The sequence below is a fragment of the Hemicordylus capensis genome, chromosome 2 (assembly GCF_027244095.1).
Source record: "Hemicordylus capensis ecotype Gifberg chromosome 2, rHemCap1.1.pri, whole genome shotgun sequence".
Lineage (NCBI taxonomy): Eukaryota > Metazoa > Chordata > Lepidosauria > Squamata > Cordylidae > Hemicordylus > Hemicordylus capensis.
The window spans coordinates 87,139,560-87,158,285 of record NC_069658.1 but is presented as its reverse complement, the minus strand read 5'-3'; the positions used below and the strand labels follow the sequence as shown (position 1 = coordinate 87,158,285).

General features: G+C 43.3%; 1 protein-coding gene across 1 annotated transcript in view; it reads right to left on the bottom strand.

The window, feature by feature from the left end:
• The window catches only part of CHSY3 (chondroitin sulfate synthase 3), a 141,906-nt gene that overhangs the window by 58,263 nt on the left and 64,917 nt on the right, over positions 1–18,726 (bottom strand). The gene's annotated exons all lie outside the window — the stretch shown is intronic.

Here is an 18,726-nt window from a genome sequence, read left to right as displayed (position 1 = left end):
TAACGATTCCTGGCCTCAGAGCAATCTGTCCTGCTCTGTGCTGCACTGCTCAGGGGGTAAATCATGTGGAAGCATGCTCCACGCTCCCACCAAGCAAAGGATGATTGGGGGGGGGAGGTTTCTGAAGCCTTCCCCACGCCCGCCCACCCACGTGATGGGTCATGAGAATGGCCCCTATATTTCATTAGCAAGCACATCTGCCACCTGTGAGCTGGGGGAACATACCCCACAGCATATGGAATTTTAACATGTAAAAAAGTAGTAATGAAGTACGAGAGCGGTTGAAAAAGTAGAGCAGATCAGAGTACTCTGGGTGAAGACCAGGGGAAGCAGAGTCTTCTCATTTTTGAGAGCTTCTGAGAGTGCCCACCTTTTTGTTGTTCAAACTGCGTACTCAAAAACCTGGACTAGCTGACTGACAGTCGATTGTTCCTTCAGCTTTTTCAGACAGTGACTTTACTATGACTTTACTTTGGGAGGGTGGGTATGCATTCACATATCGACCAGATTTACCCTGAAGTCTGTGCGATATTTCTGAGAGCACTCCACACACGATTTGGGTATTTCCCTCCGTATTGGAACCTAGCCTGATTTATATCTGGGGTAAAAAATCCTCTTTTTGCATCAAGAGTATCCGTTATGCCCCGAACTCATAGAAAAGCCTCACGGTAAACCCTGATGTCTGAAAAAGCTCCCAGTATGCTATGCAAAACAAATTCTGCTCTAGTCTATGCTCACCCTTCTTTCCTCGTCCCCACCATCTTATTTCTGGGTATAATTGCCTTTTATACACTCTTCTCTTCTAAATAAAAGCTTAAAGGAATTTGTTGTGTGTTTCTCTCCACAATAGCCAATAGTCGACACAAATATGGGACCCAAGCTAGGCTGTGCCACACTCCTGGTGCTTATGCTGGGCATGCTACAGAGCATGTGCAGACAGCCCTAGGAGGTCTGGAGTACAACAGACACTAGCAACAGTCACTGGAGTGATACTGTGCTGAGGGTGGATAGGTCCAGTTGCTCTTTCCCTGCTAAATAGAGTTACCACTTTTAAAAGTTGCCTCTTTGCTCAGTTACCAGCAGCCTTATTTATACAAGCAGCTAAGTGTACAGACAAGTTCCTGTCTGGTATGGCTTCATGGTGGCAAACATGAGAAACAGGTATCTAAAAATCCACTTGCCAGCTCGCCACTGGCAACTGTCCCCAGCCTACACAGTATCACCCAGCACCACAAAAATGCCTTCATCAGAGGTCTCATTCCTACTGCCACTTTTGAGAAGGCAAGAAACAGCAGGAATCCTTTCTGAGTAGGAGGGAACTCCCACCAGTGTTCCCTCCAAGGCATGCACACATGCAAGTGCTCACAGGTGGGTATTTTTATGTCCACTCAGTTAATTTTAGTTCCCACTCAAGTTGATTTGGTAAGGCCCCATTCTGAATGCACGTGTGCACACACTGCTTTGATACTTCCGCCCAGAACAAAACTCATTCCGTACACAGATGAAAAAGATTAGAGAGAACGCTGACTCCACTGTTTCTTATCATCTCCATATCTCGTGAAGACCCACTTCTCTTCTAAGCCCCTGCCTGTGTGTCAAAAAAGGGTCTGAATGGAGAGAGCAAGTGGGTGGCAATCACAAATAATGGCTGGCTGGTGACCTAAGCCTAACTTTGTGGATCCCTGGTAACTAACTTTGAAGTATGTCTTAGAAGGAACATTGGGATACATCCACACCACACAATTTCCACACAATCTGATATAGTAAGTATGTGCCAGTGTCGGTGTCAACTCCTGGCAACCACAGAGCCATGTGGTTTTCTTTGGTAGAATACAGGAGGGGTTTACCATTGCCATCTTCTGCGCAGTATGAGATGATGCTTTTCAGCATCTTCCTATAGCACTGCTGCCCGATATAGGCGTTTCCCATAGTCTGGGAAATATACCAGCGGGTATTTGAAGCAGCAACCTCTTGCTCCCTAGGCAAGTTGCTTCTCCACTGCACCATTATAAAGTGATTATACTGCCACTTTATTTTAAACTAGCTGACCTGGTGCAGAGCATCTGCGCCCTAAGTTCTCCCTGTCACACACCCCTTTGGCCCCATTTTGTCCCGTCCCCCCCCCCCCCACAGCTCGTTCCCCCTCGGCGGCCAGGTTTCTTTTCCCTGCCCGCCACTGCTTCTTCTCCCTGCCCGGCGGCCAGCCTGGCCTCCAGTTCACTGCTGCCACCATCACCATCTTCTTTCCCGCCTGCATCCGCTGCTGTTTCCTTGCCAGCCTCTGCCGCTGTTCTCCACAGCTTCACCACCCGCCGCTGTTGCCACCATTTCCTTCCTGGCCGGCTAGCCACCCTCTTCCTGCCACCCGTTTCCCAGTGTTTCCCCACCGGCCAACCGGCTGGCTGCTGCCACCCCCACCATTTTTCCACTCCCAGTCGTCCTGTCGCTATTCCGAATTCTCATGAGAGCTGCCATGCATGGGATTAGCTATGCCTAGGATACGCCTAGGAGAAATATATACATAAAGAAATTTCTGTTTTGTACATAACTATTTTCTGGAAACATCATTCTCTCTCTCTCTCTCTCTCTCTCTCTCACACACACACACACACACACACCCCTTTTTTGTTCAAACATCAGCAAAGTGCCCTCAAAGTATCAACATAATAGTAATATCTAGCACTTTTCCTAAATGCTCAAACCACTGGATGAGAGTCTTGAGTTTGAAATAGTTCTTAGAATTCACGATTTAATTTCCCCTGATGTAGAAACAGTGCAGGAACTGGAATCCTCTTCATTTTAGCAGGTGAAATGTTTGGCAGACTGCATCCTTAGATCATTTATTAAATCTATTTCAATTCTCATCATGGGGCTCTCTTATATTTAGAAGGCGGAGAACAACTGTCCCAATCCAGTGTCAGCACAGCACTCCTTCAGTGGAACTTGAGGGTGATCTTGTGGTAGCAAGCATGAATTGTCCCCGTTGCTAAGCAGAGTCCACCCTAGTTGACATTTGAATGGGAGACATGTGTGACTACTGTAAGATATTCCCTTTAGAGGATGGGGCTGCTCTGGAAAGAGCATCTGCATACTTGCATGCAGAAGGTTCCAAGTTGCCTCCCTGACATCTCCAAAATGCAGACTCCTGCTGGCAACCCTGGAGAAGCTGCTGTCAGTCTGTGAAGACAATACTGGACCGGGTCTCACGATCAGTGAGACCTGGTTTTGTCCAGTGAGCGGGAAGAGGAGAGCTGGTCTTGTGGTAGCAAGCATGATTTGTCCCCATAGCTAAGCAGGGTCTGCCCTGGTTGCATATGAATGGGAGACTTGATGTGTGAGCACTGCAAGATATTCCCCTCAGGGGATGAAGCCGCTCTGGGAAGAGCAGAAGGTTTCAAGTTCCCTCTCTGGCTTCTCCAAGATAGGGCTGAGACAGATTCCTGCCTGCAGTCTTGGAGAAGCCACTGCCAGTCTGTGAAGATAATACTGAGCTAGATAGACCAATGGTCTGACTCAGTATATGGCAGTTTCCTATGTTCCTATGAGTGGGCAGGGAGCCCTGGGTGGCCAGATCGGCCACCCACACGATGGCCAGCTCCGAGATGGAGCCGGCGGGGGTGGGGGGAGCGGTGGCCACGCAGCCTCCGCAAGCCCCAGTATGTCCTGCGCAAGCACACAGGGCATACTGGGGAGACCCCCGAGCCAGGAGGCTGCTTTTAAGCCTCCCGGCTGGGGGTCTACTTGTGAGTAGGCACAGTGTGAAGGCGTGCCGCGGCTACTCATGATCGCAAAAAGCAGGTTTGCAGGAGCGCTCGCTCCGCAAACCTGCTTTTTGCCAGGGGTTCTCGAGCGGGTTACCTGCTCCAGAACCGCTGGGCTAGGCTGCGAGCCCGGTGGTTCTGATGACCAACAAAAATCGGGCTAGCCTCTGCTAGCCCGATTTTTGTTGGTCGTGAGAATAGCCCCACTGAGTTAGATGGACCAATGGTCCAGGCAGATTCCTATGTACCCTGTTTTTTTCAGATTGTGAGCCTTTTGGGTATAAGGTTAGCCATCTTATTGTTATTTTTCTACATAAGCCACTTTGATAACTCTGTTGAAAAGCGGTACCATATTTACCGGATTCCGAGGTTTCCCCCCAGTTCTTTCCTGTTAAATATAGGGGGTTGTCTTTAATTAAGAGTCTTCTTTCTTTTGTGTAAATATAGGTATAACATGTATTTAACCTTCATCTTTTAAGGCATCATCTTACGTACAGAGTCACCTTCTATTCAGGTAAATAGAGGATATAAAAACAATCGCCATCATAATCATCCTCCTCATTTTCAGGACCAATGATCTTTCTCAGATTTGCTGATTACTATCTAATATATTAGCATATTTTAAGCCATTAAATACTTCCATCTGTGTTTGCTCTTACTTTATTTCACATATTAGAGTTATTTTCTTTACCTATTGCAATTCACAGAAGTAAAAAAATTGTCTTCCATATCCCAAATCTTTTTGTCTTTAGTAACAAAAGCAAGTGTTTGTTTCTTATCAATTAAGAAATTAAAAAGATGACAAATGGAAGAGTTTTGAATCCTGAAACTATTTACAAGCTCAAAAAAATTAACATAATTGGTACTTAAGAACTTATAGGAACAAAACTGATGTCTGAATTTTAAAGTAAACATATTGCTGTAACCAGCAAATTCATTTTGACCATTAATCACTGAATCTAAATAGAAAACAGCATTTTTTTCTCTGCTATGTTCCCTCTAAAGAGATAGGCTAAGACTCATGCAAGGGCTAGAAAAATAGCATTTCAGATGTATAATGATTTCTGTGACATCTGCTTCCTTTCCAGAGGCTGTGGAATGGAAGCTAACATGATTATTTGAATCTCTGAATTAATACTGTATAAAACTACCCCCAAAAGTACTTTGGTATACTCTAAGGTGTGGTACTATATCATTTATTGTTTTGTTTTCTTTTAAAATATACTGTGTTTCTGGATCTTTATTCTATAAAAAATGCCTTTGGTGTTAGTATAGATGTTGTAAAGGGAGACGTAAAAGAATTGCTAGATTCACTACAGAAGAACTCTAACCTTCAGTTTGAAATGTACTGTATTTGTAGAATCACAGTAAAGCTTACGTAAAGCATTATAGTTCAGAATACATATTGCAAATATTGTAATATGAATATGTAATTTATGCAGCATTTATTTTGCAGGGCAGATCAAAGTATGAAGAGTGTATAATAAGATTTTTAAAAACATCCCACAACCTGCAATAACTCTCAACACATATCTGCACACTCCACTAAAACTGTCTTTTAAAAAAAAACAAAACTGCAAGCATTAGGAAGGTCACAATATAAAATAAAATTGAACATGGAAATAGGTAAAGGTCAAGCGTGCCATCAAGTTGGTTTTGACTCCTGGCGACCACAGAGGCCTGTGGTTGTCTTCGATAGAATATAGGAGGGGTGTACCATTGCCTCCTCCCACGCAGTTTGAAATGATGCCTTTCAGCATCTTCCTATATTGCTGCTGCTACCAGTGGGGATTTGAACCAGCAACCTCTGGCTTGATAATCAAGTCATTTCCCCGCTGCGCCATTAGAGGTTACACATTTTGAACAGATGTTTTATATCATTATTTCCAAACAATTAAATGTTGCAATTAAGTTTACCTTTTCCACTGACCATGTATTGAAAATTTCCTCTCTAAGAAAATATCGCCTCATATAGAGTGATCAAGAGTGATTTTCCTAATCTATCAAGTTTAGTAAAATGGCTTTTCATCCATTCTTAAATAATACCACTTACATGTTTAAAACATCTGTCCAGCAATTCTGAACCAAGTCACATGTGGATGTAGGTGTCTAGAAATCCACTTATCCAACTTCCCTTCCTCCATCCCTCTCTAAAATAGATGGACTTTACTCTTTCCCAAATAAGGTACCAAAACACAAGGTATTTTCTTTGTAAGTGAGCACACATGAAATTTTGAGGCATTAGCCCAAATTTCAACCCATTTCTTTTCTGTCAATAAGAGCTAAGCATAGTTCCCCACTTTTTATTTTTATATTTATATCCTGCTCTTCCTTCAAGGAGTCCAGAGCAGTGTGCGTGGTTATGTTTATCCTCACAACAACCCTGTAAGGTAGGTTAGGCTGAAGATACATGACTGGCCCAGAGTCACCCAGTGGGTTTCATGGCTGAATGGGGATTTGAACACAGGTCTCCCCGGTCCTAGTCATTTTTGGTTCACTTAAAGGTCGGGTCAGTATCTTACCTTTGGTAAAGTAACGAACAGCAGAACTTAGAAATAAAGCCTACACTTGTTAGGGGTTCCAGAAATGGGACTTCCTGTACACCCCCTACAGAGGTGAATAGTCTGGCTTGGCCTGTCTCCAGGAGAGTTTGGGAAGGAAATAGTGCTTATCGCCGAAGCTAGGAGTAGCCTAGGCAACCAGCTAAGGAGGAAGCACAGACGCAGCTTCCTTCCCCACAGGAATCCGGGTAGGACACCCCAACACCCCAAAGAGGAGCTTCCTGCACAGAGACTCTAAAGCACTCCTGAGATTCCCAAGACAAGGCAACCGTGACTCTCCTTCCACTCCTTCATGTCCTTGAACTGCTGGGGCTGACATCAGTTCCCTCATACCTCTTCGATCCTTCAAATCCCTAAAGCCAACAAGGCAAAATCCCTAAAGTCAAGGCTTTAAATAAAATTCCATCTTCATGTCTAGCTGTCCCCAAACCCACTGTTCTATTGTTCTCCACTAGAGACCATCCCTGCTAACCACTAACCCAAAGGGGCACCGATTTAGTGCCTTTTTATCCTATGAAACAGGCCAGAAAAAGCCCCCCCACCCCCCACAAAAAAAGAAGCAGTCTCTAAGATTCATTCTGGAGATTGTGACCCTCCAGCTGGTCCATTTTTGCATACCATTTTCTCTGCAGAGAATCCAGCTTCTCTCTCTTTCACATCAGACAGGTAGGACAGGAAGCCTCCACCCCCTTCCTTTGCTTCCAGGAAAGTTTCCTTTTTTCCTCCCCAACTTCTCCTTCGTGTGTGTGTGTATGTGCATACGCATGCATGTGCATGAGAGAGAACATACACCCATAGTTCCACGAAGCTGGGCTAGTAGGGCTTTGGGTATTTTTTTTCCATTTTTAAGGTCTATCTTTCACCAGTAAAAGTGGGGAGGGCTGTCAACTAGGGATGTGCAAAAAATTTCGGGCACAGATTGATCTGTGCCCGAAACGAGCAATTTTGGGTGATTCGGGTCCGAACCAAATCACCCCCAATGTCCCCCGATATTTTTCAGGGCTGAGCCGAATCACCCCTGATTTGTGCCCGAAAAATTCGGGTGATTCGGGATGACGTCTCTTTGAATTTCCCGCCTTTTTGCCTCCACTAATTTGAATGCAAAAAGGTCTGATGTGATGTCAGCTCGAATTTTGGGTCCCAGGGGCAAAATAGTGGGGTGGGGTGGTAGTGCCTAATGGATAAAGGCTACCACCCAAATTTCAGGGGAATTGGGCAAAGGGCTGATTTGGGGGGAATTTCTGAAGTTTTAGTGTCTTTGGGGCAGTTTGGGGGCATAGCGTGGGATCTGGGCAAAAAGAGTGGGGTGGGGTGGTAGTGCCTAATGGGTGGAGGCTACCACTCCAATTTCAGAGCGATTGGGCAGAGGGCTGATTTTTGGGGAATTGTTGAAGTTTACACATCTTTAAGGTTTTTCCCCATAGAGAAGCACTGAGGTGTCAGCAAATGTATAGCTTCACGCGGGGGACAAAGGGGTGGCCTAGAGCAGTGTGGGGTTGGTGGTAGTGCCAGGTAGGGTCAAGGAAGCTACCTGAATTTTTTCAAAGGATTTGGGCAGAGGGCTGATTTTTGGGGAATTGTTAAAGTTTACCCCAAAGACACTAAAACTTCAAAAATTCCCCAAATATCAGCCCTTTGCCCAATTCCCCTGAAATTTGGGTGGTAGCCTCCAACCATTGGGCACTACCATCCCACCCCACTATTTTGCCCCTGGGACCCGTTTTTTACCCGAATCGATTCGGATTCGGATTTAATCTGAATCCGAACCGAACCAGGGGTGATTCGGGTGGCCCAGATTCGGGCACAGAACAGAACGGGGGTGATTCGGTTCGGGTCCCGAACTGAATCACCGAAAACCCGAATTGCACACCCCTACTGTCAACTTCTCCCTATGTTAAAAAGGATAGCCCCCAGCATTACCGGAGGCTCCTGCTCCTGAAGATCTGCCCAAAGACTGTGGGGTTTCTGAGAGTCAGCCCACCACAAAACAAAAGACTCGCACAACTGCCTGCAGCCTTCTAGGACCGAGGTCTTTCAACTGACAATGACATTCAGAGGCAAAACTCACAATTAGTGAGACTCGCCGGAAGGGGGTTTGCAGGGAGAGTGGGCTTAGCCCGCTCTCCCCGCAGACAATTATTCGGTCTGCCCTGGATGGCCGAATCGGCCGCCCACACAACTGCCAGCTCTGTCACAGAGCTAGTGGGGGCCATGGGGATCGGGGGCCGCATGGCCCCTATAAAGTCCAGGATGCCCTGCACGAGCACAGCGGGCATCCTGTAGAGAACCTCAGGGCCGGGAGGTTTGTTTTAGCCTCCCAGTGGGGTTCTCCTCATGTGTTGCCATGACACGGAGCCATGGTGCGGCAATACACGATCACAAAAACAGGGTTAGTGGAGTGTTCGCTCTGCTAATCCTGTTTAAGGGGAGGGCTACAAAAGCGGGTCACCCACTTTGGAGAAACCGTAGTCGCCTGTGAGCCCAGTGTTTCTCACGCTCAGCGGAAATTGGGCTAGGCTCCCTTAGCCCAATTTTGGCCGATCATGAGAATCGTCTCTCAGTGTGCTTAACATTGCCTGCAGGTAGGTTACTCTCTCATGCATGTGCACAATCATAGTGGCCTAGACTACATCCAAGTAGAGTGAACTTCCAAACGATTCAACCAGCCAGGAGCATCCACAGGATGCCCCTTTCAGTGTAGGTGACCTCAATTGTACATCTTCCTCCCATTGTTCCCATTTGCCTCATTGTTCCCCAGAACTCTGAAACAGTTCACTGTCTCCCCGTCAGTGGCCCCGATAGCACAGGGAGCACCTTCTCAGATTCTGTTTTCTGGTTCCCAGTAGTCTTCCAGCATTTGCATATTTCAACCCATTAAACCAGTTGTCAGTCTTCCTCCATCAGGAAAAAGAAGCTGTCTCCCAACCCCTTCTAGTTTTCTCAGCTTTTCTCTGGACTCTTCTCCTGATCCCCAACCCCACTGTCTCCTCCGGCATTGGGCAGTGTACTAGGAGTGTTTCTGTACTGCCCATGCTTCTGAGGGTGTCTAAAATAACACTGGTGCTGTGCAAAAGTGCTTTTGCACTCATACATAAAATTGCACAATTGCGCTTGCATTGTGTCACAGCCACTGAAAATAATGGCCATAGGATCACATAAACACATTTGTGCAATTTCCCATATTAGCACAAAAGTGCTCTTGTGCAACAGCACTGATTTCTGTTTAGCACAGCACACAGCAGGACTGGGTATTTCCCAGAAGTAGAAAACTTCTACCAGAATTCTAGGCAATAGAGAAAACCAGGCTAAGTTGATCCAGAACTGAAGAAAAACATGAGAAGTAGAGCTTTACTGCTTCCAAATCTTGCAGAATTGCTGATTAAAGTTTTTGTTCACATTGACTAATAGGTTATTGTAGGTAAAAGAAAGGGAAGGGTGTGTTTAAGAAAGAAGAATTAGAGCAGTCAGGATTATCTAGGCTGGCCTGATTCTGGGGTGTGTGTTTGTGTGTGTGTGTGTGTAATATTCAGCTTTCTACTACATTCACCAGTCACAAAGCTTCGTTATTATTCATTTGAATACACTAGGCTTTTAGAAATAACCACTCTACTGTTGGCAAACAGATTTTAAGCCTCTTGTGGGGAAGGAAAGATTGAATACTTGAGAAACCAAGGGTAATCTTCATGGATAGTCAATTCTGCTTTGAGCATTGTATTTAAGATGGCAAATTTTGCTAGTCTTGGAGCATGTGCATAATTCTATAACTAAATACTAAAAATGACAAGAGTACTAGAAGTTTCATAAAGGATGTTTTTCTTACACAGAAATAATGTAGAGGAAAAAATGGCTGACATCCCAACCAAGGCAGCACTGATGTGCCAGCATTTTCCATTGCATGAGGAAGGAGGGGCAATTTTCAATGATCTCCCCTTCCCTCTCCAGTCACCTGTGCTTCCTGGGACTATATCCCTGAGGGTTGGGATGCACAGGCAACTTCAGAGGAAAAGGGAGATTGCTGAAAATCCTCCTCCTTCCTCATGCCATGGCAAACACTGGCACACGGTGCAGCATTGGTCTGGATTATCATCCAGTACATATTAAGCAGACATTCTGTTGGTGGCACATGAAGACAAAACTGGCCATGTGATGCTCACCAAGGGATGAATTCATATAAACAATGTATTCAAAGATACAGTCAACTGGAATTGGAGCAAATCCAGTAACTACAGAAGGAGAAAACACGTCCCACTGAGATTGTGAACACTGCTTACGGGAAATGGCAGCTCAAACTGTGGGAAGTCCAGTTCATACAAGACATTCTTCAAATATATGTATCTCCAAGGACACCCAGAAAGCACATACTTTTCCCTACATCTCTTTTAATGCAATTAGGATAAGAAGATGCAAAATCCAGATCTAATTAATTCTAAAAGACATTTGCACAGAAATGAAAGACATGAACTAGCTTGTACAGTGTTACTACATGAAACTATGCTACTCTCTTTACTTAGGTCTATTGCCTCACACAATATTATATAATAAACTGAATAATCAATATTAAAATTCAGTGCAACTGCAACTAATTTGGACTCCTTTAAATGATTAACAATTTCATTAGTTCCCACGCTTGCATGAACGAATAAAAAAATAACATCCATGCAAGATTATGGAGAAACTTAAAGCATTTGTATAAACAATAATTTAAACAAAGCCCTTTGAAGTTTATAAGCAATGCATTGTTACCAGAAACTAGTGGGGAGGGGTTAAATCATTTTTAAAACACTGCCATGGAAACAGTATCACACTATTTCTAATTAACTGATATTTCTGGATAGAAGAACTCATCACTTTGCATATCTCTAGCTATAATAAAATAGAATCATGTAACACACACACACAACTTGTTGGAGTTATTTTTATTGTAGAACGATTTAGAAAAAATATCAAATGAAGCTACCTGATCTACCAGCTTTTTGATTTAAGAAAGTTTCACAGAGTTTTCTTCATTTATAGCTATGTAAACTGCTTTGGGAACCTTTTATTGCAAAGCAGTATATAAATATCCATCGTATTCGTAGTGTAGCATGCTAACTTCCTTTTAGTAAGGAAACTAGAAATGATAAGATATATCATTATAAATGACCTTACTTTGCAGAGGCTTTCATGTAGCCTAACAAGAGTTAAAATTTTGGTCCTGTCATCAAGTGAAGAAAAACCCTTTGGGAATTAAAATGTAGCATGGTGAACTTTGGGTATATTACAACTCTGAGTATTTTATTCTACACAGGCAGAGCTAACTTTAACCATCTAGTATGCAAATATCATTTCTTAACAAGTGAAATGTTATTGAATCCTTAAAAGGTAAAGTAAAGTTGTGCCATTGCATCAGTGTCGACTCCAGGCGACCACAGAGCCATGTGGTTTTCTTTGGTAGAATACAGGGGTTTACTGTTGCCATCTCCTATGTAGTATGAGATGATGCCTTTCAGCGCCTTCCTATATCGCTGCTGCCCGATGCAGGTGTTTCCCATAGTCTGGGAAACATACCAGCGGGGATTCTAACCAGCAACCTCTTGGTCCCTTACTGCTTGCAAAACATGGTAGTAGCTGGTAATTAAAGAGACCAACTGACCTATGCTTATCATCTATTTTGCCTTTTAATTTTCTTTAATTATTTCCAATTTCTGCTAGAAAAGTAAGCATGTTTGAAATGAAGCATTTCACTCTACACATTCTAGCAAAATATTGTCAATGGAATTATTTCATGCAACCAATCAGTAATTCCTTTCAAGTCTGTTCAGTGTACTAGTTTTAACATTAAAATGTTACAGGGCTACATTTATCTAACTAAAGATATCTTTTCATTAATGATTTCAGTAATTCTCTATTAAGGGTAAATTTCAGAAATGCTCAATTAGAAGATAAGGAGAATCAGGGTAACAGCTAATTATTTCTACGACCTGAACAAATGACCAAATCCTCCCCCCCCCCATTTTTTTTAACTGTGTTGGCAGTTCCTATCTTTATTTACCATGTACAATGAAAGACACATGTACATCTTCCCAACAGAAATATAGGTTCTCAACTATTTGGTTTTACATTTTCCAGTTTTCTCCAACACACTCATGTGCCCATGTGTCATAGATCGCAGGTCTGACATGGATACAACAAAAAATTGTATCTACTTGGACTATTGCTATAACTACCTAATTATATAATGATTGCATGATAGCTTGAAAGACCCTCCATCACATGTGTGTGACAGCAAGTTTCTTATCTTGATCTGGCCACACAGTGTGAAATGCATACTCTTATATTCAATGGATTCTACTTAGAAGTGGGGTGGGGGTGGGGGGTGGAATCAGAACATATGAATACTTATTACAAATGTAAGCCAAGTTTTGTGTCCCCCCCCCCCCATATTAATTACAGAAACAGAAATATTGATGTTACTGCCCAGGACCCTGAATCACAAATCTCCACATCTCAGGGCTCATCTTGTGATAACAAGGACCTCAAGACTGGTGGAAGTTCTCCTCACATCTCAGAAAGAAGCCAATGGGGAAGCCTCTGCTGCAAGACCTCCAAAGATGAGGAGGAAGCAGAGACTTCCCTTCAAGTTCTGTCCCTGTTTATATTTCCTTGCTAGCATCCTTAGATGTTGATGAGTCTTCAGAAACTCTCAGAGCTCCTGGCATTCCCATTTTCACCACTACACTATTCCCAGAACAAGCAGCAGGCATCTGAGGAGACATTTGCTTGACTGGAGCATATCCTTCAGAACCAGAGTGCTACAATTTTAACTGGAAGCCAATTTCCTACAAATAGGGGGAACCAAGATGGCCCAGATTTCTGCTACAGTAGGCTCCTATATTGGGCTGAATCAACAGTCAAAACTACCTTATCCTTTGATAAAACTACACAGAATTACACTGTTGTATTCAAAACCCATATTCTCTGTAATTTATCATTTGTCCTGATGCCTTACCTTCTCTTTCTGACCTCTGACTTCTTCTTTCTGGATTACCTGTTCATATCCTGTTCTTGACTCCCCACCACTGCCACTGTCTTGCAATAGAGCAGGGCTGTGTGATTTCGGCCCTTATTATTATTAGTTATTGTTCGACTACATCTCCCACCATTCCCAGTCATGGTGGCCAATTATCAGGGATGATAAAAGTTGTGGCGATGATGATAAAAATTGTGCAGCCCTGCAACAGAGAGTGAGTGTTTGTGTGCGCACATGCACTGAGGGGTGGGGTATAAAACTTTAATAAATAAATATCAAGTTAATGCTATCGAAATATTTGAGAGCTATTTTGTAAGGTTGTTCACACAAATTAACCACCATTAACACAGTGACTGTTGGCACATGATGTAAAGAACATAAGAACAGCCCCGCTGGAGCAGGCCCAAGGCCCATCTAGTCCACCATCCTGTTTCACACAGTGGCCCACCAGATGCCACTGGGAGCCTTCAGGAAGGAGCTGAAGGCATGCCCTCTCTACTGCTGTTACTCCCCTGCAACTGGTACTCAGAGGCATCCTGCCTTTGAGGCTGGTGGTGGCCTATAGCCCTCCGACTAGTAGCCATGGATAGAACTCTCCTCCCATGAAGTTATCCAAACCCCTCTTAAAGCCATCCAGGTTGCTGGCTGTCACCACATCTTGTGGCAGAGAATTCCACAAGTTGATTACTCATTGAGTGAAAAAGTACCTCAATTTCATGGGATGACCCCTGGTTCTAGTGTTATGTGAGAAGGAGAAGAATTTCTCTCTATCCACTTTTTCTACACCATGCATGATTTTATAGACGTCTGTCATGTCTCCCTGCAATTGTCTTTTTTCTAAACTAAACAGCCCCAAGTGCTGTAGCCTTGCCTCATAAGGAAGATGTTCCAGGCCTCTGATCATCTTGGTTGCCTTCTTCTGCACCTCTTCCAGTTCTACAATGTCCTTTTTTAGATGTGCTGACCAGAATTGTACGCAGGACTCCAGGTGTGGCCACACCATCGTTTTGTATAAGGGCATTATAATATTAGCCGTTTTATTTTCAATCCCCTTCCTATTGATCCCTAGTGTGGAATTGGCCTTTTTCACAGCTGCCGCACATTGAGCTGACACTTTCAACAAGCTGCCCACCACGACCCCAATGTCCCCCTCCTGGTCAGTCACCAACAGCTCAGATCCCATCAGCATATACTTGAAGTTGGGGGTTTTCGTCTCTATGTGCATCACTTTACACTTGCCAACAATGAACCACATTTGCCATTTTGTTGCCCACTCACCCAATTTGGAGAGATCCTTTTGGAGCTCCTCACAATACGATGTTACTGTATCTATGAGCCTTAAGCTGAAAATTATGCTTAAAACTCTGTAGTGTAATCCTTAGTAGAACTATATGGCCTGCTACAACAGCATGTGTGTGTGTGTCTATCCTCATATCTCTGAAAACAATGTAGTGCAGATAGACAACAACACTTAAATAAGCATCAATTCAATGTCTGCCTGATTTTATTTATTTATCTAACATATTTTATAGCTCCCAAAACTTATGTCTCTGGACGGTTTACAACAAAAAATGACAACAAGGAAGTTAAAACATTAGTTAAAGCAAATAACTGACAACAGGGGAATTAATATATTGGTTAAAATTAATAACAGCAAAAAGTTAAAACATTACAACTTATAATTTTAAAACAATATTTTAAAACATTGTTAAACTATTAAAATGGTATTTAATTAAAAGCCTGGGTGAACAGATGCATCTTTAAATATGTTTTTAAAATTTTCAGAGATGGGGAGGCTCTTATTTCAGCAGGGTGTGCATTCCAATAGGGGTGTGCACGGAACTGCACAGCTGCGGTCCGGCACTGTGGAGGGGGTTCCTTTAAGGGCGGGGAGGGTTTACTTACCCCTCCCGCCGCTTTGCCCCCTCCAGCGCTCGTATTTACTGTAGAAATTGGGGTGGCAGGATACCTCCCTGCTGCCCCTTGCCCCTCCGCAATGCAAAAGGCAATGCAAGCCTTTTGCGCACGCGCACGTCGCGCACGAGCTTCACGTCTCCTCGACGCCGGAGGCCCGGTCTACCCGCTGGCAGGGGCCGAGGCCGGCTAAAAATTTTAAGATAGATGAGACATGCCAGGGCTCAAGGAGCTCCTGAAGTTACACCTTAGTCTGTCCTAAAAGTAATTCTCCCTGCTCCCCAATGTGGAAGTAGGGCTGGTTGTGGTCTCTCACTGTACTGAAATAAAAACCACTCTCTACAGGTGCTCAGAAGCAGGGTCATCCCTAGTGGGGTATGGGGCTAGGATGCAAATCAGCATGTGCAGGGCCTCCTTAACATTTCATATCAATACAGAATCATACTGACTGATGACATACAGTGTAAAAAAAAAATGTGAGTGAGGTTTTTGGACATGTCCAACCAGCTTGGCATTTCTAAAGAAAAATAAAAGCACAACACATGCTTCACAGTTCTCACTCAGACCTTCTGGGTTGCAAAACAACTTGAACATAAGTGTATTTATGAATGAATGAATGAATAAATAAATATAATATGGTTTGTTCCAGAAGTTGTTGTAATTTTCTGCCATTAAACAAGCCACTCCTAGGACTTATTAGACAGTTTTTAAAAACCAACAAAATTTCCAATCTGTTACAAATTAAATATTCAGAGACTTCTCAGTCTCCCCCCACCCATATCAAAACCTTACAGCAAGCAAGCAGATCCCTATATATGGGGGGGGGGGCCCACAAAAAGGAATTCACATTCTACCTCCATTACTGGCAAAGGCTGGGCTGGCCGGCCTGGGTAGAGGGTCTTCAGAGAACTGTGGCGGGTAAGGGCAGCAAGAGCTGGCCACTCTGCCTGCCTCCATCTTTCCTTCCTTCCTTCCTTGCTGCCTGCCGGCACTCAAGTTCAGGCTTCAGGAAGGCCTGCATGGCGGCCTCTCTGGAAGCCCCGCCCACCCGCTGATCAGCTGAGAGGCAGGGAGAGGAGGAGCTCTGGCAGCTTGCAGGCTGCTTAGATTGCTGGCCAGGAGGGCAAGCAGGAGAGAGGTTGAACATGGCAAGGGGGAGTCATGTGACATGTCTCTGGGGGACCCCTCAAGGCAGTGGGGCCCCCAGACAACTGTCTCCCTTGCCCAATTGTAGTTCTGCCCATGCCTTGCACGAGTGCAATATAGTCTGGCCTGTGAATTTTACATTTCAAAAAGGTTTGAAATATCACTTTCTTTTGATAAATTTGCAACCCATGTCTCTGAGGCCTACAAACAAGGGTAAACAAAAAATTCTGGTACTCAAAATCAAACACAAACAAAAACCAAATAAGGTTTTAAAGGGCAGAGGTGAGAAGAGGTCAAGCTCTGGATCATATATCCGCATAGCCATGAAAAAAAACTAAATATATGAAATACAGAGGAATCAACTGTTTCAGCTTGCATTAATACATAAATGGATTCCAAACTGACAATCCATGACAACACATACTGGTCTAATACATACTTTTGATCTGATCCCACAAGACTTTTCTTTCTGAAGGTTTGTCTTGATTGTGGCAGTAATTGTGCTGTACCAGAAAAGAATGTAATACTCTAATGCATGCTGCTACACAGGAACAGTGTCAAAGTGCTCTAGGCACTTGTTTCCCCCTTCCATGAAGTTTATTCATTCTGTTTCCCTCTGCCCTCTCAATTTTATAGCATTTAAAATAGTCCCTCTCTGCTTGTTGCTTAAAACTGCAAATATATGTTTTGCAAGTATTGGAATATAAAATTTTGTCAGGGTTGCTGGGGTGGATTTTTAGCAAGATACCTTTTTGTAAAAGATCTCATGAGTCAAGAAGGTCTCTTAATAAAAATCCACTTCTTCGTTAGCATGGACCATGTTCAGTGAAAATGTTTGGATTTCAATAATTGCAAAATGTATATTTTAATCTTCAAGGAAACACAGAAAGGTTTAAATGCAACAAAATTGAGGAGGTGGGAACCAAATGAATAAACCTTCCAAATTTCTGCTGTGGCATATGGAGCATAAATAGGAACAATTATATCGGCTTTACATAAAAAGAGTTTTTAATAGGCTGAATGTTAAGAATTGTTTCATGAAACTAGAACTCTAAAAGCTACACAGGCAGACCAAAATAGTTCTGGCGACTAAGTAACTACACCTGACAGATATTTATCAAATCTACTGTTCAAAGCTATCCTATTAACAGATTACTGTTATAAAATTATTGTGTTAGCCTTTTGTGTTTTTATTATACTGTATTATCAGTAATGTAAGATACTTCAAGTTCTTTTAACAGCAGATACCCCCTCTCCAAACTCCTGTTAACACATCAAGAGCTAATTAAATATGCTGCCGAAAATCTTGGTTTACAAGAACACACCCCAAGCTAAAAAAGGGATATGCACTATGTGCTCAGGAGAGGCCTGTCTGTCTGCCAGAAATTCAATCTCCATAAAAGAGCTTTCTCTGCAATCTATTTACAGAAGACTAGTGCTTCTTAGGGGTGTGCACAAAACCGGCTGGCCCAGTTCAGTTCGAGTACAGACTGGACTCGAACCAGACCGGAGAAGTCCAGCTTCCTGTTCCAGACCGGCTTCCTGTATGCCACCAGGGGGCGGGGGTCCAAAATTGGTCATTTTCGGCCCGTTAAGGCCTCTCTAGTGTGTGGCAGTGGCCATTTTGGCTGCCGTCGTGCATGCATAAATGACCTCTGCGAGCCCTAGCATGACCCAGGGCCTCGCAGAGGTCATTTGCGCATGCTCTATTAGCTGATTAGCAATTACTAGAACAACTTGGTGTTTGTTTGTTTTTAAGATTATAACTGTCTTCTTCCTTGCGTGAACCTTAAGCAAACTGGTAAAATGTGGTGTGTTTCCTTAAACAGAAACTCTCATTAGTTAGGTAACAATATCTATGGCAAGACATGGATACTACATTTGATCACATCTTACTAATAAATCCTGCTAAACTATGCCACCTTTTCCTCTCCATATTTCACCACCCATATTTATTTGCCCCTCCAGTACAATGATTATTGAGATGGCTCACAAAAAAAGATAAATCATAAAACATATGTTTTATCCAAATTTAATTTGGGCAATGAATTAAATGTGTCAGCTGAAATGTAAGTATACCTTCATTCACTGGATTGTCACTTTACTTCATTCAGGAATAGCTAACTGGCAGCCATATGGTCCCATGAGGTTATGGATTATAAACTAAGAAAATTAGAATTTCTAAATCACACTGAAATCAATGTGACTTAAGTTAGTTGTGTCTTAAGTTAGTTGTGACTAACTTGTCTTGCTGATTTCAACAGACTTTAGCCATGACTGACCGACTTAGACCCAAGATCCTTGCCAGGTTTTTGACTGGTGTAGTAAACTGTGC